Consider the following 24,451-nt stretch of genomic DNA (forward strand, 5'->3'; position numbering starts at 1 on the left):
CAGCGTGCGGCGCGCCAATGACTGAGCCGCAGGCTTGCTGAGCCGGACAGCAATTGGACAGCTGAGCCGTCGCTCAGCTGCCCTGACTACACCTATTAGAGCACTCTTCTTAGAGCTGTAGTCAGCGCAGCTGAGCGACGGCTCAGTTGTCCAATTGCTGTCCGGCTCAGCAAGCATGCGGCTCCGTCATTGGTGCGCCGCACGCTGAACTGAAGGAGGAGTAGGGACAGGGCAGCGGGGAGCCGGGGCTCGTGAGCGCAGCACCGCAGATCGGATTGAAGAAAGATCCGATCTGTGGTGTGGCAGGGGGCCCTTTTGGAAAGGGGGGCCCAGGGTACGTATCCCCGGGACCCCCCCCCCTTAATCCGGCTCTGATGGAGGTTGGATGTGCAACACACCCTTCACAAAAGTTTGAACTTCTGGAAGGGAGGCCAATTGCTTTTGAAAGAAAACCGATAAGGCTGAAATTTTAACCTTAATTGAGCCCAACTTTAGGCCCGCCTCTACACCTGCTTGCAGAAAATGGAGAAAGCGTCCTAGCTTAAACTCTTCCGCAGGACCCTTCTTGGAGTCACACCAAGATACATACTTCCTCCAAATGCGGTGGTAATGTTTAGACGTTACTCCATTCCTGGCCTGAATAAGTGTGGGAATGACTTCACTAGGAATACCCTTTCATGCTAAGATCTGGCGTTCAACTGCCACGCCGTCAAACGTAGCCACGGTAAGTCTTGGTATACGCACGGCCCCTGCTGTAACAGGTCCTCGCGCAGAGGAAGAGGCCAGGGATCTGCTATGAGTATATCCTGAAGATCTGGATACCAAGCCCTCCTTGGCCAGTCTGGGACAATGAGGATCGCTAGAACCTTTGTTCTTCTTATGATCTTTGGAACTTTTGGAATGAGAGGAAGTGGAGGGAACATATACACTGACGGAAACACCCACGGTGTCACCAGTGCATCCACTGCTATTGCTTGGGGGTCCCTGGACCTGGAACAATATCTCAGAAGCTTTTTGTTGAGGCGCGACACCATCATGTTTATGTGAGGAATTCCCCAATGACTTGTGACTTCTGTGAAGACCTCTTGATGGAGGCTCCATTGTCCTGGATGGAGATCGTGTTGGCTGAGAAGGTCTGCTTCCCAGTTGTCTACTCCTGGAATGAAGATCGCTGACAGCGCTCTTGTATGCTTCTCTGCCCAGCAGAGAACCTTTGTGACTTCTGCCATTGCTGCTCTGCTTTTTGTTCCGCCTTGGTGGTTTATGTACGCTACTGCTGTCACATTGTCCGATTGGATCAGCACGGGCATATTGCGAATAAGATGTTCCGTCTGCACAAGGCCGTTGTAAATGGCCCTTAACTCCAGAACGTTTACGTGGAGACAAGTTTCCTGGCTTGACCATCTTCCTTGGAAGTTTATCCCTTGCGTGACCGCACCCCATCCTCGGATACTTGCATCCGTGGTCATTAGGATCCAGTCCTGGATTCCGAACCTGCGTCCCTCCAGGAGATGCGAGCTGTGCAGCCACCACAGGAGCGATATTCTGGTCTTTGAGGACAGGACTATCTTCTGGTGCATGTGCAGGTGGGATCCGGACCACTTGTCCAACAGGTCCCACTGAAATACTCTGGCATGGAATCTGCCATACTGAATGTCCTCATAGGTCGCCACCATCTCCCCCAGTAACCGAGTGCACTGATGGATTGACACTCTTGGTGGTTTCAGAATTTGTTTGACCAGGCTCTGAAGTTCCTGAGCCTTGTCTACCGGAAGAAAAATTTTCTGTAGTTCTGTGTCCAGTATCATCCCTAAAAATGACAACCTCGTTGTCGGAATCAACTGTGATTTTGGCAAGTTTAGGAGCCAACCGTGTTGTTGAAGAACTGTCAGAGACAGGGCACGTTTTTTTACCAGCTGGTCCCTGGATCTCGCCTTTATCAGGAGATCGTCCAAGTACGGAATAATTGTGACTCCTTGCTTGCAAAGGAGAACCATCATTTCCGCCATTACTTTGGTGAAAATCCTCGGAGCCGTGGACAGACCAAACAGCAACGTCTGAAATTGGTAATGACAATCTTGAACTGCAAACCTTAGGTAAGCCTGATGAGGAGGATAAATGGGGATATGTAAGTAGGCATCTTTTATGTCCACCGACACCATAAAATCCCCTTACTCCAGACCGGAGATCACTGCTCGGAGAGACTCCATTTTGAATTTGAATTTTTTTAGGTAGAAATTGAGGGATTTCAGGTTCAGGATTGGTCTGACCGAGCCATCCGGCTTCGGAACCACAAAAAGACTTGAATAAAAGTCTTCTCCTTGTTGTGACCGGGGAACCCTGTCGACAACCTGATTCTGACATAACTTTTGTATGGTGTTGCAAATTTCCTCTCTGTCCGGAAGAGAAACTGGCAAGGCCGATTTGAAAAATCGGTGAGGGGGGACATCTTGAAACTCCAGTTTGTACCCTTGGGATTTATTTGCAAAACCCATGGGTTGAGGTCCGAACGAACCCAGCACTGACTGAAGAGTTTGAGACGTGCCCCCACCGGTGCGGACTCCCGCAGAGGAGCCCCAACGTCATGCGGTGGAATTGGCAGAAACCTGGGAGGACTTCTGCTCCTGGGAGCCTGACAAGGCTGGTGACCGTTAACCTCTTCCCATTCCTTTAGTAGCAAGAACGTCGGCCCTTCCTGTATTTATTGGGCCAAAAGGACTGCATCTGATAGTGGTGCATTTTCTTTTGTTGTGAAGGAACATAAGGCAAAAAGGATGACTTACCCGCGGTAGCTGTAGATACCAAATCATCAAGGCCGTCACCAAATAAAGCCTTACCTTTATATGGAAGCGACTCCATACTTTTCTTGGAATCAGCTTCAGCATTCCATTGGTGAATCCACAACGCTCGTCTGGCTGATACAGCCATGGCATTGGCCTTTGATCCCAAAAGGCCAATATCCCTTGCAGCTTCCTTTAAGTAAACTGCCGCATCCTTGATATAACCCAGCATCAAGAGGATGTTATCCCTATCTAGGGTATCTATGTCAGATGACAAGTTATCTGCCCACTTTTCAATAGCACTACTCACCCACGCCGAGGCAATGACCGGTCTGAGTAATGTGCCTGTGGTCGTATAAATGGATTTTAACGTAGCTTCCTGCTTACGATCTGCAGGGTCTTTAAGGGCTGCCGTGTCCGGTGATGGGAGAGCCACCTTTTCAGACAGCCGCGATAGGGCCTTGTCCACAATGGAGGGTGACTACCACTTTTCCCTATCCCCCGTGGGGAACGGATAAACTACCGGAATCCTTTTGGGAATCTAAAACCTTCTGTCAGCACTTTCCCAGACTTTATCAAATAAAGTATTCAGTTCATGAGAGGGAGGAAACGTTATTTCAGGTTTCTTTTCCTTATACATACAGACCCTTTTATCTGGAACAGCAGGGTCCTCAGCAGTGGCGGAACTCCGGGAGGCAGTGGAGTCGGCTGCCGCCGGGCTCCTGGCCTCAAGGGGGCACTTCACCTCCATTGTCTTCAGTTCTGTGCCGGCCGCAATGAGTCAGACTCACTCATGCCTGTAAGCCCCTCCAGCGCTCTCCTATTGTGCGTGGTTGCAGTGATTGTAGGTGTTAGGAAGAGGGGATGCTGCTGCAGGGGGACACACTCACGTGCGAGGAGGCATACGCGCATGCAGAGTGGGGGGTCTGAGTACCTAGAAATCCCCCCCTGCCCGCCAGCCGATCCATAGCCACAGTCGATTTTTTTTTTAAACAGAGCTCCAGTGAGCTGCCGCGCATGAACGGCAGCTCCTCATGTAGCTGGCAGGGGGATCCGGAGCGGCAGCGAGCAGCAGTTGCTTACTATGGGGCTTTGAGACTTGTGCTACTCACACACTCTCTTCCTCCATGCTGGTCCACAGGTAAGGCAGCGCTTTCACTGTATGTATGTATGTATGTATGTGTGTGTGTGTGTTAGGGGAAGGAGGGGGATGGGTGGGTAAGTATGTATATGGAGGGGTGGGGTTTACAATTGATGACTGCAACAGCCAATGTTTGCTGGGAAGGCTATGACTGCAGCAGCCTGTATTTTGTGAGGTGCATGTGTGTGTGTGTGTGTGTGTGTGTGTGGGGGGGGGGGGCATATGCATGTGTGCTATATGTGTGTGTGTGTGTGTGTGTGTGTGTGTGTGTGTGTGTGCGTGCGTGTGTGTGTATATATGTATGTATGTATGTATGTATGTATGTGTATATATATATATATATATATATATATAAAATTTACTGTATACATATGCACACACACACACACACACACACACATAATAATCCAGCGTTTACCCCTGCGAGGAAATGTTGTTATTAGAAGAGGCAGAACCGCGCTCGCCTCGGATACCACTCCCTACTGTATTTGCTCTCTGTCTCTGGTAATTGGGGAAGGGAAGAGTAGAAGGGGTACCAGGAGGTGAGGAACAAGGTGTCATTAAAGATTCTAATAGTTACATTGTGATATACCGTGTATATATATATATATATATATATATATATATATACACACATTAGTCACCAACAAACCCCATTCTGCCTCATCCCTTGCTCCATCTGCCCCCCCTTTGCTAAGTCCTACTGCCCAATTGGATCCCTTGCAGCAACCGCCAGAGGCGTGCGTCAGCCCACACACGCGCAGATAGGATTTCGGGTCATAAACCCAGAAGTCCTATCATCGCAAAGAACAGCTCTTAACGCAAGAACTGTCCTTTGTAATTTTCTTCAAGCATATGCCGTTATGCTTTCGAAGAATGGCGAGATATAAATATAGTTAGCAGGATAACTACTGGTGCTCCCCACCCCTATAATGCATTGTATGCATTTAAAAAATACTGAATTATCCAACCTCCTGGGTGCCGCCTATAACCTTCTTTCTCTCTCTCTCTCTCTCTCTCTCTCTCTCTCTCTCTATATATATATATATATATATTTGTATATGGGGTAAACTGACAGCGCCAAAAAAGTAGTAGAGATAGTTTTTCACAGTATGTCTATTATATTCCCTTATAAAATATTTACACTCTGCGATATCACTCCCCTTTCTTTATGGGGCGTCTGCTCAATCTTAAATAAAACCTACACTTGTACGTGTGTAGAATAAAAGGAATTTAGAAAAAGTGGATAAGATCAGAGCGACCACCGGTGATAAAAGTATAAAGCTAGAGATAAAAATTTAAAAGCAAAAAGCGGGATTTATTTGTAACGAACGTAGTCAATTAAATAAAATATATACTTTTAGACACACATGACGATATATATAAAATGCGTATTTTTCTAAAAAAGATTTTTCGTTTAAAAGTAAACCATAAAAATATTTAGAAAAAAGGCATGTAATAAAAGACAGATGTGTGCTAAAAACAGGTCCTCATAATCACAATAGAGGTACCATGCGAGGCATTAATGTATCTAGAATTAGTTAAAAAAGAGAGGTAATGAATAGAATAAACAGCTTATCTTGAGAATATTCAGTAATGGCAGGAATCACCCAACGCGTTTCGTCTAGTTTGACTTCATCAAGGGGTAGTGAGCACAGTGTGACATGTCATCTATTTATACCCCTATGGGTCAGGAAGTAATTGGTGACATCACTTCCTGTTGCAGGATTTACAGAATACAGGATATGTTAGTAGGTTAGAAAATACAATATAAATAATGTCTGCAGTGAGGAATATTAACATCATGTAAAGCACCTCAATTGCGCAAAAATAATGTGTCCAGAATCTCTGTAAGTACAAAAATACTTTTCAGTTTGTTTAAGTCCGGTTTTGACGCTAATCGCGTCATTTCCGCCCCATTTCCGGTGTCCGTGGATCCTTTCCGCGCATGCGCCGGTAGCTGTGAGAGGAAGTGCGGCGGCCATTTTCTTAGAGTCCGTATGATGAGACCGCTGCCTGTGCTGGAAGCAAATGACGGCGGCCATGTTTTCGTTGTTTATATGTGTATACTTATGCAGTTTGGATACGCTGACTCCGTCTCCACACAGGAAGCCACACATGTAAATAGGAGAAACGAGAGTCAGTGAAGCTGCAGATGTGTCAAATTACTATCTTATTTAGAGATAACACTGATTTAGTACAGATTGTAATTGGACTATGCATCATGACACTAGTCATTTGATATTATAGTACTTCAAGAGTGACATATATTTTGCGGCATCAGTGGTATTCTATTGGTCTGCATAAGTTATTGGCATGCAGGTTTAAGTTGGATAGAGGGAACTTATGCGGTGAGATCGGCGTTTGTGATTGGATTTGCGGATATAAATACACATATATTGTTTATAGAGCCAAATGAAAATTAATTTAGTTTAAATGAATACGAGTATAAATATGAGAATAAATATATAAAAACGTACATTTAGAATGGGATGGGGGAGAGGGGGTGGGGGGGAGGGGAAGAAGTGGGAGGAGATTGCAGAAAAAACACCAACCCATAATCCAGTTGTTATTACAGTACCCAGTCTTCTTGGGATGTTCCCATACCCAGTACTGACCGGGCCCACATTGCTTGGCTTCCAAGATCGGACGGATTTGGGCATATCCAGTGTGGTATGGCTGTAGTCTGAGGTTAGGGTAGTGAAAGAAGTGGTCCAGATGTTGGGGAGCCCAACGCTCCATGTTCCAACCCGGACTGAGCTAGAAAGATGGGGGGGGGGGGGGGGAGAGGGGGGAGGAACGGGGTGGGGGGGGGGGAGGCGGATAAATTCAAGAATGTGTGGAGGGAATGCGAGCTTACGTTTATAGAAAGGGGGCTATTTCATAGCCTTCGTTCAGTCCATTCGGATGAAGGGATTTCAATTCGTGTATCCAGAACATTTCCCTCCTTGACAGGAGGTTGGAGAGGTCCCCCCCTCTTTCTCCTAATGCCACTAACTCCAGGCCTTTGAACGTGAGTTCTTCTGGGTTCGAGCCGTGATGTTGTAGGAAGTGTCTGGAAACCGCGTGTGTTTGGACCCGGTTCTTTATGTTCCTTATATGTTCCTGTATGCGGATTTTCAGTGGTCTTTTAGTCTTTCCGATGTATTTCATCTTGCACGAGCATTCCAGAAGGTAGATGACGGAGCATGTATTGCAATTAATAAAATGCTTGATTTTGTACTCTTTGGTGTCACCTGTGTTTTTGAAGGTTTTTCTATTGGGGTTTACAAATTTGCAAATATTGCAGTGACCACATTTAAAACATCCCACACATCTCGGTAGTGTGTTTCTTGGAGTATCATGATTCCTTAGCATGCTTGGTGCGAGCAGGTCCTTTAAATTTTGTGATTTCTTGAAAACCACTTGAGGTTCGGTTGGTAAATAGTCTTTAAGGATGGGGTCCATTAATAATATGTTCCAATGTGATTTGAGTGTTTGTTTGATCAAGTTGTCATGTTTACTGTAGGTGGTGATGAATCTAACCGTGTCTTTAGGAGTTTCCTTAGGTTTATATTCCAGGAGTTTGTTTCTTGCCAGGGTTTTCGCTTTTGTATTTGCAGCTGTTGTAATGTGTTCAGGGTATCCTTTTTCTTTGAATCTCTCTGTATAGACTGTCATTTGGGCATCGCGATCATCCGTCTTCGTGCAGTTCCGTGCAATCCTTGTAAACTGAGAAAGGGGAATGTTATTCTTCCATCGTTTAAGGTGGTTGCTACGGTAGTGGACATAGCTGTTTGTGTCTACTTTCTTAATGAAATTTTTCGAGATGATATCCTTCCCTTGGTGAGTCAATACTAGGTCTAGGAACTCTATCTGTTCCGTGCTGTTGTTGGAAGTGAATTTCAAGTTCCTGGTGTTGTCGGATATATATGCAAGGAAGTCATTGAGTGAGGTTTCATCTCCGTCCCATATGATTAGGATGTCATCAATATATCTTTTATAAAAGATTAATTTAGCATTAAAGGGATGATCCGTATAGATAAATTCATTTTCCCAGTGGCCCATGAAGAGATTGGCGAAACTAGGCGCGAAAATAGTTCCCATCGCTGTCCCGCAGGTCTGGAGATAAAATTGATCCTGGAATTTAAAATAGTTGTGTTTTAAAATGAAATTCATAATATCACAAATAAAAATCCGGTGGTCGTCCTTAATAGAAGGGTCATTCCTCATAAAAAAGTTGCAAGCTTGGATTCCTTGTTCATGTTTGATACATGTATATAAGGACTGTACATCTACAGTCGCCCACCTGTAGGTTTCCTTCCATATTTGTGATTCCATTAGATTCAGAACTGATGTAGTGTCTTTAAGATACGCGGGTAGGTCCATCACATATTTTCTGAGGAAAATATCCACGTATTCCGACAGGTGGGATGTTAAGGAGTCTATTCCTGCCACAATTGGTCTCCCTGGTGGGTTAGTCAGTGATTTGTGCACTTTTGGGAGAAAGTAAAAAATGGGGGTGACGGGGTTGGTGCTAAGGAGATATTGATATTCCTCCTTAGTGAGTGTCTCGTTCCTGAGGCCTTTAAGGAGGATCGCTCTGAGTTCCTCCACGAATGATTCCTTTGGATCTGCTGCTAGTGGTTTATAAGATGATTCATCTCCCAGTAGTCTTTCAGCTTCCACGATGTATGCCGTACGGTCCATAATCACCAGCCCCCCCCCCCTTTATCAGCTGGTTTTAAAATAATGTCTTTGTTTCCCTGGATTTGTTTAATTGCTTGTCTTTCTTTGTTAGTTAGATTTTTCTCTTTGATGGGTTGGATCTCAGCCTCACATAGGTCTTTTACCACTAGGTCGTAAAACATGCCTATGTTGTTTCCCTTGGATTCCAGGGGATAGAATTTAGAGATCGGTCTTAGTCCTGATTTTGATTGGTCATAGTTCCTTATAACCGCGTCATCCTTCCTTAAAAAATGGCGTTTAAGGGTAAGCTTCCTTACAAACTTATTCAAGTCTACAAACGTGTCAAACTTATTCATCCCTTTTGTGGGTGCAAATGACAGTCCTTTGTTCAAAAGGGAGATTTCGTGCGTGGTTAAGTCATGTTTAGATAAATTGAAGATGCCTTTAGGTGCGGATGCTTCTACTGTAGGTATCTCCGTTTGAACCGGCTTTTTTCTGCCATTCCCACGGCATCCTCTTCTTCTAGGTGCCTTTTTCGTGGTGATGCGTAGCTTGCTCCCTCCTTGGTAGTTGTGATCGTGTCCCTGACCTTTGTGCTTGGTCCTTGGGATAAAAAAACCTCTCCTGTTGAGTCTTGCTTGCGTAGTGCTGTGAATCTGTTGGAAGTTTGTGTGTGTTTCCTTTCTTGTGGGGCTTGGCTTGGTAATCTCCTTTTTCCTTTTTGTGATACTGATTGCCAGTAATCCTTTCTCACCTTCTGTTCTTGTGGTCCCTCTTGGTTGAACCTGTTCCAGTTCTTTACTTTGTTATTTTCGTAATCCTGTTTGTCCCTGCTGAACTTTTTTTCTTTATTCCTGATTACTGTGTCCTCAATGTGTTCAAGTTTCTTATTCAGAACCTTCTCATTGATTTTGAAGTCCTCCTTATCCTTGAAGGTCTCGAAACCTTTTTCGGTTTCATTAATTTCTGTTTCTAGATTCACTAGAATGCGTTTTTTCTCCGATACGAGCAATTTCATTAGATTGATGGAGCAATTGTGTAGGATGGTGTCCCATTCTTTCATAAAGGTTTGATTTTCAGTACCAAAGGTGGGTTGCTTTAGAATCCTAAGACCTCTGGGGATTCTGTCAACACTAACATAGTGTTCTAGACCTTTAATGTCCCACCATGCTTTTATTTCCTTAACAAGAAGTCTCTCAATGTCCCAAAACATATTGTCGAGGTTAGCTGAGGTGGGTATTTCCTCTGGTTTGTTGGTTTCATTGAAGATTTTATTACACAAATTGCTCCTTTTATCTGTACGTTCGTTTAATCTGAACATGCTGTGTAAATCTACTAACCCAATTTGAGGCAGCTGTAAGAAATAGTACAGAGATAGGTGTATATGGGGTAAACTGACAGCGCCAAAAAAGTAGTAGAGATAGTTTTTCACAGTATGTCTATTATATTCCCTTATAAAATATTTACACTCTGCGATATCACTCCCCTTTCTTTATGGGGCGTCTGCTCAATCTTAAATAAAACCTACACTTGTACGTGTGTAGAATAAAAGGAATTTAGAAAAAGTGGATAAGATCAGAGCGACCACCGGTGATAAAAGTATAAAGCTAGAGATAAAAATTTAAAAGCAAAAAGCGGGATTTATTTGTAACGAACGTAGTCAATTAAATAAAATATATACTTTTAGACACACATGACGATATATATAAAATGCGTATTTTTCTAAAAAAGATTTTTCGTTTAAAAGTAAACCATAAAAATATTTAGAAAAAAGGCATGTAATAAAAGACAGATGTGTGCTAAAAACAGGTCCTCATAATCACAATAGAGGTACCATGCGAGGCATTAATGTATCTAGAATTAGTTAAAAAAGAGAGGTAATGAATAGAATAAACAGCTTATCTTGAGAATATTCAGTAATGGCAGGAATCACCCAACGCGTTTCGTCTAGTTTGACTTCATCAAGGGGTAGTGAGCACAGTGTGACATGTCATCTATTTATACCCCTATGGGTCAGGAAGTAATTGGTGACATCACTTCCTGTTGCAGGATTTACAGAATACAGGATATGTTAGTAGGTTAGAAAATACAATATAAATAATGTCTGCAGTGAGGAATATTAACATCATGTAAAGCACCTCAATTGCGCAAAAATAATGTGTCCAGAATCTCTGTAAGTACAAAAATACTTTTCAGTTTGTTTAAGTCCGGTTTTGACGCTAATCGCGTCATTTCCGCCCCATTTCCGGTGTCCGTGGATCCTTTCCGCGCATGCGCCGGTAGCTGTGAGAGGAAGTGCGGCGGCCATTTTCTTAGAGTCCGTATGATGAGACCGCTGCCTGTGCTGGAAGCAAATGACGGCGGCCATGTTTTCGTTGTTTATATGTGTATACTTATGCAGTTTGGATACACTGACTCCGTCTCCACACAGGAAGCCACACATGTAAATAGGAGAAACGAGAGTCAGTGAAGCTGCAGATGTGTCAAATTACTATCTTATTTAGAGATAACACTGATTTAGTACAGATTGTAATTGGACTATGCATCATGACACTAGTCATTTGATATTATAGTACTTCAAGAGTGACATATATTTTGCGGCATCAGTGGTATTCTATTGGTCTGCATAAGTTATTGGCATGCAGGTTTAAGTTGGATAGAGGGAACTTATGCGGTGAGATCGGCGTTTGTGATTGGATTTGCGGATATAAATACACATATATTGTTTATAGAGCCAAATGAAAATTAATTTAGTTTAAATGAATACGAGTATAAATATGAGAATAAATATATAAAAACGTACATTTAGAATGGGATGGGGGAGAGGGGGTGGGGGGGAGGGGAAGAAGTGGGAGGAGATTGCAGAAAAAACACCAACCCATAATCCAGTTGTTATTACAGTACCCAGTCTTCTTGGGATGTTCCCATACCCAGTACTGACCGGGCCCACATTGCTTGGCTTCCAAGATCGGACGGATTTGGGCATATCCAGTGTGGTATGGCTGTAGTCTGAGGTTAGGTCCCCCCCTCTTTCTCCTAATGCCACTAACTCCAGGCCTTTGAACGAAGACGGATGATCGCGATGCCCAAATGACAGTCTATACAGAGAGATTCAAAGAAAAAGGATACCCTGAACACATTACAACAGCTGCAAATACAAAAGCGAAAACCCTGGCAAGAAACAAACTCCTGGAATATAAACCTAAGGAAACTCCTAAAGACACGGTTAGATTCATCACCACCTACAGTAAACATGACAACTTGATCAAACAAACACTCAAATCACATTGGAACATATTATTAATGGACCCCATCCTTAAAGACTATTTACCAACCGAACCTCAAGTGGTTTTCAAGAAATCACAAAATTTAAAGGACCTGCTCGCACCAAGCATGCTAAGGAATCATGATACTCCAAGAAACACACTACCGAGATGTGTGGGATGTTTTAAATGTGGTCACTGCAATATTTGCAAATTTGTAAACCCCAATAGAAAAACCTTCAAAAACACAGGTGACACCAAAGAGTACAAAATCAAGCATTTTATTAATTGCAATACATGCTCCGTCATCTACCTTCTGGAATGCTCGTGCAAGATGAAATACATCGGAAAGACTAAAAGACCACTGAAAATCCGCATACAGGAACATATAAGGAACATAAAGAACCGGGTCCAAACACACGCGGTTTCCAGACACTTCCTACAACATCACGGCTCGAACCCAGAAGAACTCACGTTCAAAGGCCTGGAGTTAGTGGCATTAGGAGAAAGAGGGGGGGACCTCTCCAACCTCCTGTCAAGGAGGGAAATGTTCTGGATACACGAATTGAAATCCCTTCATCCGAATGGACTGAACGAAGGCTATGAAATAGCCCCCTTTCTATAAACGTAAGCTCGCATTCCCTCCACACATTCTTGAATTTATCCGCCTCCCCCCCCCCCCCCCCCGTTCCTCCCCCCTCTCCCCCCCCCCCCCCCCCCCATCTTTCTAGCTCAGTCCGGGTTGGAACATGGAGCGTTGGGCTCCCCAACATCTGGACCACTTCTTTCACTACCCTAACCTCAGACTACAGCCATACCACACTGGATATGCCCAAATCCGTCCGATCTTGGAAGCCAAGCAATGTGTGCCCGGTCAGTACTGCGGTCAGTACTGGGTATGGGAACATCCCAAGAAGACTGGGTACTGTAATAACAACTGGATTATGGGTTGGTGTTTTTTCTGCAATCTCCTCCCACTTCTTCCCCTCCCCCCCACCCCCTCTCCCCCATCCCATTCTAAATGTACGTTTTTATATATTTATTCTCATATTTATACTCGTATTCATTTAAACTAAATTAATTTTCATTTGGCTCTATAAACAATATATGTGTATTTATATCCGCAAATCCAATCACAAACGCCGATCTCACCGCATAAGTTCCCTCTATCCAACTTAAACCTGCATGCCAATAACTTATGCAGACCAATAGAATACCACTGATGCCGCAAAATATATGTCACTCTTGAAGTACTATAATATCAAATGACTAGTGTCATGATGCATAGTCCAATTACAATCTGTACTAAATCAGTGTTATCTCTAAATAAGATAGTAATTTGACACATCTGCAGCTTCACTGACTCTCGTTTCTCCTATTTACATGTGTGGCTTCCTGTGTGGAGACGGAGTCAGCGTATCCAAACTGCATAAGTATACACATATAAACAACGAAAACATGGCCGCCGTCATTTGCTTCCAGCACAGGCAGCGGTCTCATCATACGGACTCTAAGAAAATGGCCGCCGCACTTCCTCTCACAGCTACCGGCGCATGCGCGGAAAGGATCCACGGACACCGGAAATGGGGCGGAAATGACGCGATTAGCGTCAAAACCGGACTTAAACAAACTGAAAAGTATTTTTGTACTTACAGAGATTCTGGACACATTATTTTTGCGCAATTGAGGTGCTTTACATGATGTTAATATTCCTCACTGCAGACATTATTTATATTGTATTTTCTAACCTACTAACATATCCTGTATTCTGTAAATCCTGCAACAGGAAGTGATGTCACCAATTACTTCCTGACCCATAGGGGTATAAATAGATGACATGTCACACTGTGCTCACTACCCCTTGATGAAGTCAAACTAGACGAAACGCGTTGGGTGATTCCTGCCATTACTGAATATTCTCAAGATAAGCTGTTTATTCTATTCATTACCTCTCTTTTTTAACTAATTCTAGATACATTAATGCCTCGCATGGTACCTCTATTGTGATTATGAGGACCTGTTTTTAGCACACATCTGTCTTTTATTACATGCCTTTTTTCTAAATATTTTTATGGTTTACTTTTAAACGAAAAATCTTTTTTAGAAAAATACGCATTTTATATATATCGTCATGTGTGTCTAAAAGTATATATTTTATTTAATTGACTACGTTCGTTACAAATAAATCCCGCTTTTTGCTTTTAAATTTTTATCTCTAGCTTTATACTTTTATCACCGGTGGTCGCTCTGATCTTATCCACTTTTTCTAAATATATATATATTTGTCTAAATATAGAGGTGGGGGGGGGCACCAATATTTATCTTGCCTCCGGGCATCTGGGACGAACTTACGCCACTGGTCCTCAGTAATATGCAATACCTCTTTAATAGCCACAATCATGTACTGAATACTCTTTGCCAATTTTGGATCTAATCTGGAATCACTATAGTCGACACTGAAATCCGTATCCGTGTCGGTATCAGTGTCCGCCAACTGGGTAAACGTACGTTTCTGTGATCCCGAGGGGACCTGAACCTGTAATAACATATCTTCCACAGATTTCTTCCAAGCTTGGGTCTGAGACTCAGACATGTCCAATCTTTTACTAATACGAGCAACATTAGCATTTAAAGCACTCAATACATTTACCCAATCAGGAGTCGGCGGAGCCGACACGGTCACCCCCACCGCCTTCTGCGTCTCCAATACAGTCTCCTCCTGTGAAGAGCACTCAGCCTCAGACATGCCGACACACGTGTAATACACACTCACAGACACACTGGGCTTATAGGGGATAGACCCACAGAGAAGCCTGTCAGAGAAACACAGAGGAAATTTGGGGGCGGAACTTTTTACTGAGGTGACTTAAGCTGCCCTGGGCACCCCCCTACCCCCGCACCCTGCACCCAATAGTGCTGTGTGTACAAGCGGGAGCTTGGCGCGCAGTGTTCGGTACCTCATGAAAATGCCGTCACTGAAGTCTTCCTTCTTCTACTACTTACCTGTCTTCTGACTTCTGGCTCTGTAAGGGGGGTGACGGCCGGCTGCGGGAGCGAGCATCTGAGCAACAGAGGAAATTTGCTCACACCCCAGCGCCAAATGAATGGGTCAGCAGCGGTAACTAAAACGCCTCAAACCTCTGTAGCGCTTTTATATATATATATATATATATATATATAATATAGCACCAAATGTCCTGCCCCCCCCCCCCCCCGTTTTGCACCCCTGATACTTGTTCAGCAGTGTGAGGAAAGGACCAGCGTCTCTGCAGCCAGCGGAGAGGAAATGGCGCAGAGTGAGCTGTGGGGACGAAGCTTCGCCCCCTTAATGGCGCGCTACCGTCCCGCTCTTAATAATATAAAATATACTAGTGGGGGTTAGGACTGTGTAACACACTATTGTCCCCTTGCCAGACTTTTTACTGAGGTGACTTAAGCTGCCCAGGGCGCCCCCCCCCCCCCCCCCGCGCCCTGCACCCAATAGTGCTGTGTACGAGCGGGATCTTGGCGCGCAGCGTCCGAACACTGCGCGGTACCTCATGAAAATGCCGTCACTGAAGTCTTCCTTCTCCTACTACTCACCTGTCTTCTGACTTCTGGCTCTGTAAGGGGGGTGACGGCCGGCTGCGGGAGCGAGCATCTGAGCATACCCAGCGATCAAACCCTCAGGAGCTAATGGTGTCCTGTAGCCAGAAGCAGAGCCCTTGAACTCGCTAGAAGTGGGTCATAACTTCTCTCCCCTTAGTCACACAAAGCAGGGAGGTTGTTGCTAGCAGCCTCCCTGAACATAAAAAACCTAACAAAAAAGTATTTTCGGAGAAACTCAGTAGAGCTCCCTGTAGTGCATCCAGTCTCACTGGGCACAATTCTAAAACTGGAGTCTGGAGGAGGGGCATAGAGGGAGGAGCCAGTGCACACCCCTTTTCAAGTCTTAAAGTGCCCATGTCTCCTGCGGATCCCATCTATACCCCACGGTTCTTTTGGTGTCCCCAGCATCCTCTAGGACGTATGAGAAATCCTATTTTCTCTTACGTCCTAGAGCAGGCTTTTTCAACCAGTGTGCAGCTTCCTGCACCTTCAGAGTGAACTGTTGGCCCAGGCTCTTCTTAGAGGATCAGTCGTGCTCCGGCTGTGACGTATGCCTTGAAGACGCAGCGTGTGATATCATAGGTCACAGCCGCCGCGTCTCACCACCCAGCCAGCTGTTAGGCGCCGTGGTCCGCGATGTCCTCGCGGCCCGGCGCCTAGCAACTAGGGACGCCGTGCGTGCTAGCCGCCGGGTCCCTAGCAACGCTGGGACGCCGTGCATGCGTAGCCGCCGGCTCCCTAGCAACGCAGGGACGCCGGGCACGCTGAGCCGCCTGGACCCTAGCAACGGGGACGCCACGGGCGGACCGCGTTCCCCGTTGCAGGGTCAATTTAATACACACACACACTGGTCTTCTGGGCGTGCAGCAGGGCAGCTGCACAGCATTTAGGGTAATCAGACTCTGAACATCTGATTGGAGGACTCCTTGCTAAATACCTTCTCAGTGCTTCACACAGACGCCGGTAATAGCTTCCTGCATGCTGCTTAGGTTTGCTGAACGTCTGTTCCAGTCCTGCTGTGTCCGGTCATTCCTCTCCTCAGAGTTCCTGAATCTTGGAGTTGTCATCTCATCCCAAGAAGTCTTCTGGTCCCCTTTTGTCCGCAACGGTCGCCAGAGAATCTCGTGTGGTGTTCGTGAGTTGCGGCTCTGCCGTGTGCTGCGGCTCAGCCCGCTTTATTTTGTATTCTGTTTCGGAGCATTCGCGGAGGGTTCCGCTTCCACAAGTCCTCTCCGGAACTCGGCGGTGCCGGGTAGGAAAGTGCACAAGTGGGTATTTTGGTTGTCCTTTTCCCTGGCGGTTTTTCCGCACATATTCTAGTTTTAAGTTAGCTTAGCCCCTGGCCTTGTTGCTTAGTTAGAGGGCCCCTTGTTATCACCCTGTCTCGGATTTCTCTTTGTCTCCCATTAAGACCTGAGGGGGCATCGGAGTTGGGCAGACGTAATCCGCCCTTCAAACGCGGCTGCCATGGGCTCAAGCAACCATAGTCTCGCAAGGGATTTCTGACAGCACGGGCGAGACAACGGAGTTAGGGCGCCAGGGGCTATTTTCCATTCCCGCTCCCTTTCCCAGCATTACGTTCCAGTGCTCAGGTCCTTGCTATAAGATCTCCTCAGACCAGAGTGCTGGAATCATAACATTATTACCGGCCATACCAAAACTTAAAATTAAACGGGGTTTAATTTTTTCTCATTCTGTTTTTTGTGAGAGTTTATCGGCCTCATGAATCCGACAGGTTTAGGGCCAAATCCCGGTCAGCTCTTAGTCAACCAGATTCAAGAACTTACTCAGATGGTTCAGGATCTTTCGCTTCGGGTGAGATCGCAGGAAGATCTTTTGCGAGCCTCCCCAAAGGTAGTCCCTGAACCAAAGATGCATTTGTCCGACCGTTTTTCCGGTGATAGGAAAGAATTTTTTAATTTTAAAGAATCCTGTAAACTTTATTTTCGTTTAAGACCTACATCCTCTGGTAATGAATCTCAGCGGGTTGGGATTATTATTTCTTTACTCCAGGGGGATCCCCAGACCTGGGCATTTGGTTTAAGAGCAGAGGATCCTGTGTTGTCATCTGTAGACGCCTTTTTTAAGTCTTTAGGGCTCTTGTATGATGACCCAGATAGAGAGGCGTCCGCTGAGAGTCAGCTGCGCGCTGTCACAACTGAGGGCCTGAGCTGACGGGAGGCAGCCTCAGTTGTAGGGGCTGAGATGTAACGGAACCTGGGAGGTTGTATCAGACCCCTAGACATGTAAGTAACATGTAGAATAACTGCCCGAAGGCGTGACCACGACAACCAGGATAAAAGTCAATGATGTTTATTAAGACAAACTCCGTAACACAGCAGCAGTAAAGGAAACATAAAAGTCAACAGAGGATAAATACAATTCCTGGGTACTACAGGGTGGCAAGGGCCACAGGCACTGGTAGAGTGAGACAGTTCTTATAATCTTCTAGTTGGAAAGTCCTTACCAGGCCTGACTGTAGCAATGGAGAGAACCCAGGATCGTACCAGCTGGTGTTCCAGGAAAGGCTGGGTTGCTGAAGATAAAACGGCTGCTGTGGATACTGGCTGGAACCAGACTGTTGTTGGTACGGAGTGGATACTGGCTGGAACCAGTTAAATAATAAACGAACTTGAGAGCGATGAAATAATAATGAAGTTTGGAGTTTGAGAGCGGTGAAATAATAATACCGGTGGAGAGTGGTAAACTGCAGAAAGGACACCGGCCCTTTAAGAGAAGCTGTACACTGCTGGAAGCTGAGCTGGAAGCAGGTGATTGATGAAACTGGAAACAGGTGAGTCCAGAATGGATCGGAGAGTCAGGCTACACCGCAGATGGAATGCTGGTGCGGGTCTCTATAGCAGAAGTCTGGAGACAGGAGCTGGAACCTGGAAGACAACCACAGGAGAGAGACAAACTGGAACTAGGTTAGACAACCAAAGCACTGACGCCTTCCTTGCTCAGGCACAGTGTATTTATACCTGCAGCAAGGAAGGGATTGGCTTGGCAATTATGCAGATTAAAAATACTAACAACAGATTGGAGGAAATGATCAGCTGACAGAATCCAAGATGGCTGCGCCCATGCAGACACTTGGAGGGAAGTTTGGTTTGTAATCCATGTGGTAATGAAAACAGTAATGGCGGCGCTGGCCACTGGAGACAGGAGACGCCAGGCTGACAAGTGCACATCCAACCACGCGGACACAGCGGAGGCCGCGGCTGACGTAATCGCCACTCTGACACTCTGCATGCAGAAGCTCAGGGACGGCGGCGGAGGCCGCGGGAGACTCCATGCCAGATGTAATAAGGCGTTACTGTGACAGCGTCTCAGAGAGACAGGAGAGGATGCAGGAATGTGAACATTAGGATAACAGATGGGATCCGGTCCTGGAGCGCTGAGCCAGCCTTAGGAGGCATCTGATGGGTAAGAAATAGCGTCCAGATACCCGGATCGTGACAGCACCCCCCCCTTTAGGAGTGGCCCCAGGACACTTCTTTGGCTTTTGAGGAAACTTGGAATGGAATCTCCGGACCAAGGCAGGAGCATGGACATCAGAAGCAATGGTCCATGAACGTTCCTCAGGGCCGTAACCCTTCCAGTCAATAAGATACTGTAGTTGACCGTAACGGTGACGTGAGTCCAGGATCTTGGCCACTTCATACTCAACGCCTCGTTGAGTTTGGACTTTCGGAGTTGGAGGAAGTGAGGAATGAAACCGATTCAGGATCAGCGGTTTCAACAAAGAAACATGAAATGTCCTGGGTATTTTCAAGAAGGATGGTAACTGTAACCTGTAGGCAACAGGATTGATGACTTGTTCAATCTTGAAGGGTCCGATGTAGCGAGGTGCAAATTTCATGCTGGGAACTCTCAACCTCAAATTCTTCGTGGACAGCCACACACGATCACCCACCTTGAGGGCAGGAACCGCTCTACGCTTTCTATCGGCAAACTTCTTATACCTGAATGAGGCTTTAAGCAGGGCTGTGCGGACGTTCCTCCAGTTATTTGAAAACTGACGCAAGGTGACATCCACTGCTGGAACAGAAGTTGCGGGAAGCGGTTGGAATTCTGGGACTTTAGGGTGGAATCCATAATTAATGAAGAATGGTGTAGAAGAAGATGAGGAATGGTATTGATTGTTGTGGCTGAACTCGGCCCAAGGAAGGAGTTGAACCCAGTCATCTTGAGAGGAAGACACATATATACGGAGGAAGGCCTCCAAGTCCTGATTCACCCTCTCGGTTTGACCATTGGTCTGAGGATGGTAAGCCGTGGAAAACTTTAACTTGACTTGGAGGGCTTGACACAAACTTCGCCAAAATTTGGCTACAAATTGTACTCCACGATCCGAGATGATCTCTTCAGGAAGACCGTGAAGTCGGAAGATCTCTTGTATAAACACTTGAGCCAACTTGGAAGCTGACGGAAGACCGGTGAGAGGGATGAAATGTGCCATCTTGGTGAACCGGTCAACTACCACCCAGATGGTATTAAACTTGTTGCAGATAGGTAGATCGGAAACAAAGTCCATCGACAAATGGGTCCAAGGTCGACGGGGAACAGATAATGGAACCAGTTGCCCCGCAGGCGACTGGCGGGAGACTTTGTGTTGGGCACACTTTGGGCAGGAGGCAATAAATTCCATAACGTCCTTCTTCAGAGTTGGCCACCAGTAGGACCTAGAAATAAATTCAAGGGTTTTCTGAATGCCTGTATGTCCAGCAAAACGGGAAGCATGGGCCCAATGCATGAGCTTCTTCCTTAGAACTGGCCTAACAAAACTTTTCCCTGGTGGAGGCGTAGAGTCCATCCCTACCGTGGAGAATGCCAACGGATTAATAATAGGATGCTTGTCTGCAGACTCGGACTCATTTTCTTGCTCCCATGAGCGGGAAAGGGCATCGGCCTTACGATTCTGAGAACCCGGACAGAACTGGAGTTTAAAGTCAAACCTAGAGAAGAAAAGTGCCCATCTGGCCTGACGAGGATTCAGACATTGTGCGCCTTTGAGATATAAAAGATTTTTGTGGTCGGTAAGAATGGTGATTGAGTGGGAAGCTCCCTCCAACAGGTATCTCCACTCCTCCAGAGCGAGCTTGATGGCTAGCAACTCCTGATCGCCAATGGCATAGTTGCGCTCAGCTGGGGAGAACTTCCGGGAGAAGAAACTGCAAGGATGTAGATGTCCATCTTTGGCCCTCTGGGATAACACTGCTCCTACTCCAACGGAGGAGGCATCTACCTCTAAGATAAAAGGAGAGTCGGTGTCGGGCTGTTTCAGAACTGGTGCAGAGATGAACCGTTGCTTCAGAAGGTGAAAGGCCTGTGTAGCTTCCTCGGACCACTTGGACGGATTAGCACCTTTCTTGGTTAATGCAGTGATAGGCGCCACAATGGTGGAAAAGTCTCGTATAAATTTTCTATAATAATTGGCGAACCCTAAGAACCTCTGGACCCCTTTGAGGCTTAAGGGTATAGGCCAATTCTGGATTGCTTGGAGTTTCTCAGGATCCATCTCTAGTCCGGAACCGGACACAATGTAACCTAGAAACGGAATGGTTTTAACTTCAAACACACACTTCTCCAATTTACAATAGAGGTGATTGACACGGAGACGGGAAAGAACCTCTTTTACCCAGAAACGATGATCTTCGAGATTATTAGCAAAGATGAGGATGTCGTCTAGATAAACAACGACATGGCGGTACAAGATGTCCCTGAAAATCTCATTCACGAAGTGCTGGAAGACTGCTGGAGCATTGCTCAATCCGAAGGGCATGACGAGGTACTCATAATGTCCGTCACGGGTGTTAAAGGCGGTCTTCCACTCGTCACCCTCACGGATTCGGATGAGATTGTAGGCACCCCTCAAGTCCAGCTTTGTGAAAATAGTTGCACCACTAACTCTATCAAAGAGCTCGGTAATCAGGGGTAAAGGGTATCGGTTCTTGACGGTAATGTCGTTCAGACCTCTGTAGTCGATGCACGGACGCAGACCACCGTCTTTCTTCTTAACGAAGAAGAAGCCTGCGCCGGCTGGAGAAGAAGATGGTCGGATGAAACCCTTCGCCAGGTTCTCTTTGATGTACTCTTCCATGGAGTGTGTCTCAGGCAGAGACAACGGATAAGTTCGGCCTCGCGGTGGAACCTTCCCTGGAATGAGGTCGATTGGGCAGTCCCATTCTCTATGAGGAGGAAGGATATCAGCAGAGGCTTTACTGAACACGTCCGTGAAGTCTTGATATGGAGGAGGCGGAACATCAGATGACCTGGGGAAGGAAGAACAAACAGGAAGAACTTTGGCTAAACAAGTCTCAGCACAGGAGGGACCCCATGCCAGTATTTGCGTAGTCGTCCAGTCAATTGATGGGTTGTGGAGACGGAGCCATGGAAGGCCTAAAACCACTGGATGTGTGGCTCTTGGAATCACTAAAAAAGAAATATACTCAGAATGAAGAACTCCCACTCTCAGACGAACTGGAAGAGTCCTTAAGGAAATGACTGCGTCAAAAATCTTGCTGCCATCCACGGCAGTCAAAGAGATGGACGAGGACAGTCTCTCGGTGGGTAGGGACCACCGTTTAACATAAGCTTCGGTTATGAAATTCCCAGCTGCTCCGGAATCAAGGAGGGCAATGACGTTCCTGTAACGTTGAGCAATTTGGAGCGACACTGGGAGGTTACAGTCATGAGGAGATGGAGAGGAGATCATTACTCCTAGCCGGCCCTCTCCTTGGCGAGCTAGGATCTGGAGTTTCCCGGACGTTTGGGACAGGCATTGATAGTGTGCGACGGAGCTGCACAGTAGAGACAGAGAGACTCAGAGAGACGTCTTCGGCGCTCAGCGAGAGATAGACGGGAACGACTAATTTGCATAGGCTCATCCTTGGATGGAGATGGTTGACGAGGAGGAGGAGCAGAAGATTTAGGAGTAGATGATCTTCCTCGCTCAGTTGCTCTCTCTCTGAAACGTAGATCAACCTTCGTGCAAAGAGAAATTAGCTCATCCAACTTAGAGGGCAAGTCTCTGGTAGCTAACTCATCCTTGATGCGTTCTGATAAGCCATGCCAGAATGCAGCATACAGGGCCTCGTCGTTCCATGCCAGTTCGGATGCCAGGATTTTAAACTGTATAAGATACTGTCCCACAGTACGTGTTCCCTGGCGTAAACGGAGAATCTCAGATGAAGCAGATGTTATCCGGCCTGGCTCGTCGAAGATGCGCCTGAATGTAGCTACAAAGTCAGTATAGGAGGATAGCAGGGGATCAGACTTCTCCTATAAAGGTGATGCCCAGTCAAGGGCTGAGCCACTGAGAAGGGAGATGATATAGGCAATTTTGGTACGGTCACTGAAGAAATTGCCAGGTAGAAGCTCAAAGTGGATTTCACATTGATTGAGAAATCCCCTGCAGAACCTTGGAGATCCATCAAATTTTGCTGGCGTTGGAAGATGAAGATATGGACTGGAAATGGGTAAGGTGGGTGGGGTTACAGCTGGTGTCACTGTAGTGGACGCACCGGACGTGCCAGGTCCACGGAGGGTCGTTTGAATCCCATCCAGCCGTGTAGAGAGATCCTGGAGACAGCGGATGATGTGGCCCTGTGCAGCCTCCTGATGTTCAAGTCGGGCTGCCAGTTCTTGCATTGGCCTGGCCGCTTGATCCTGGTCTCCGGCTGGATTCATTAGGTCAGTGCTTACTGTCACAACTGAGGGCCTGAGCTGACGGGAGGCAGCCTCAGTTGTAGGGGCTGAGATGTAACGGAACCTGGGAGGTTGTATCAGACCCCTAGACATGTAAGTAACATGTAGAATAACTGCCCGAAGGCGTGACCACGACAACCAGGATAAAAGTCAATGATGTTTATTAAGACAAACTCCGTAACACAGCAGCAGTAAAGGAAACATAAAAGTCAACAGAGGATAAATACAATTCCTGGGTACTACAGGGTGGCAAGGGCCACAGGCACTGGTAGAGTGAGACAGTTCTTATAATCTTCTAGTTGGAAAGTCCTTACCAGGCCTGACTGTAGCAATGGAGAGAACCCAGGATCGTACCAGCTGGTGTTCCAGGAAAGGCTGGGTTGCTGAAGATAAAACGGCTGCTGTGGATACTGGCTGGAACCAGACTGTTGTTGGTACGGAGTGGATACTGGCTGGAACCAGTTAAATAATAAACGAACTTGAGAGTGATGAAATAATAATGAAGTTTGGAGTTTGAGAGCGGTGAAATAATAATACCGGTGGAGAGTGGTAAACTGCAGAAAGGACACCGGCCCTTTAAGAGAAGCTGTACACTGCTGGAAGCTGAGCTGGAAGCAGGTGATTGATGAAACTGGAAACAGGTGAGTCCAGAATGGATCGGAGAGTCAGGCTACACCGCAGATGGAATGCTGGTGCGGGTCTCTATAGCAGAAGTCTGGAGACAGGAGCTGGAACCTGGAAGACAACCACAGGAGAGAGACAAACTGGAACTAGGTTAGACAACCAAAGCACTGACGCCTTCCTTGCTCAGGCACAGTGTATTTATACCTGCAGCAAGGAAGGGATTGGCTTGGCAATTATGCAGATTAAAAATACTAACAACAGATTGGAGGAAATGATCAGCTGACAGAATCCAAGATGGCTGCGCCCATGCAGACACTTGGAGGGAAGTTTGGTTTGTAATCCATGTGGTAATGAAAACAGTAATGGCGGCGCCGGCCACTGGAGACAGGAGACGCCAGGCTGACAAGTGCACATCCAACCACGCGGACACAGCGGAGGCCGCGGCTGACGTAATCGCCACTCTGACACTCTGCATGCAGAAGCTCAGGGACGGCGGCGGAGGCCGCGGGAGACGCCATGCCAGATGTAATAAGGCGTTACTGTGACAGCATCTCAGAGAGACAGGAGAGGATGCAGGAATGTGAACATTAGGATAACAGATGGGATCCGGTCCTGGAGCGCTGAGCCAGCCTTAGGAGGCATCTGATGAGTAAGAAATAGCGTCCAGATACCCGGAT

Source organism: Pseudophryne corroboree, chromosome 3 (genome assembly GCF_028390025.1).
Source record: "Pseudophryne corroboree isolate aPseCor3 chromosome 3, aPseCor3.hap2, whole genome shotgun sequence".
NCBI lineage: Eukaryota > Metazoa > Chordata > Amphibia > Anura > Myobatrachidae > Pseudophryne > Pseudophryne corroboree.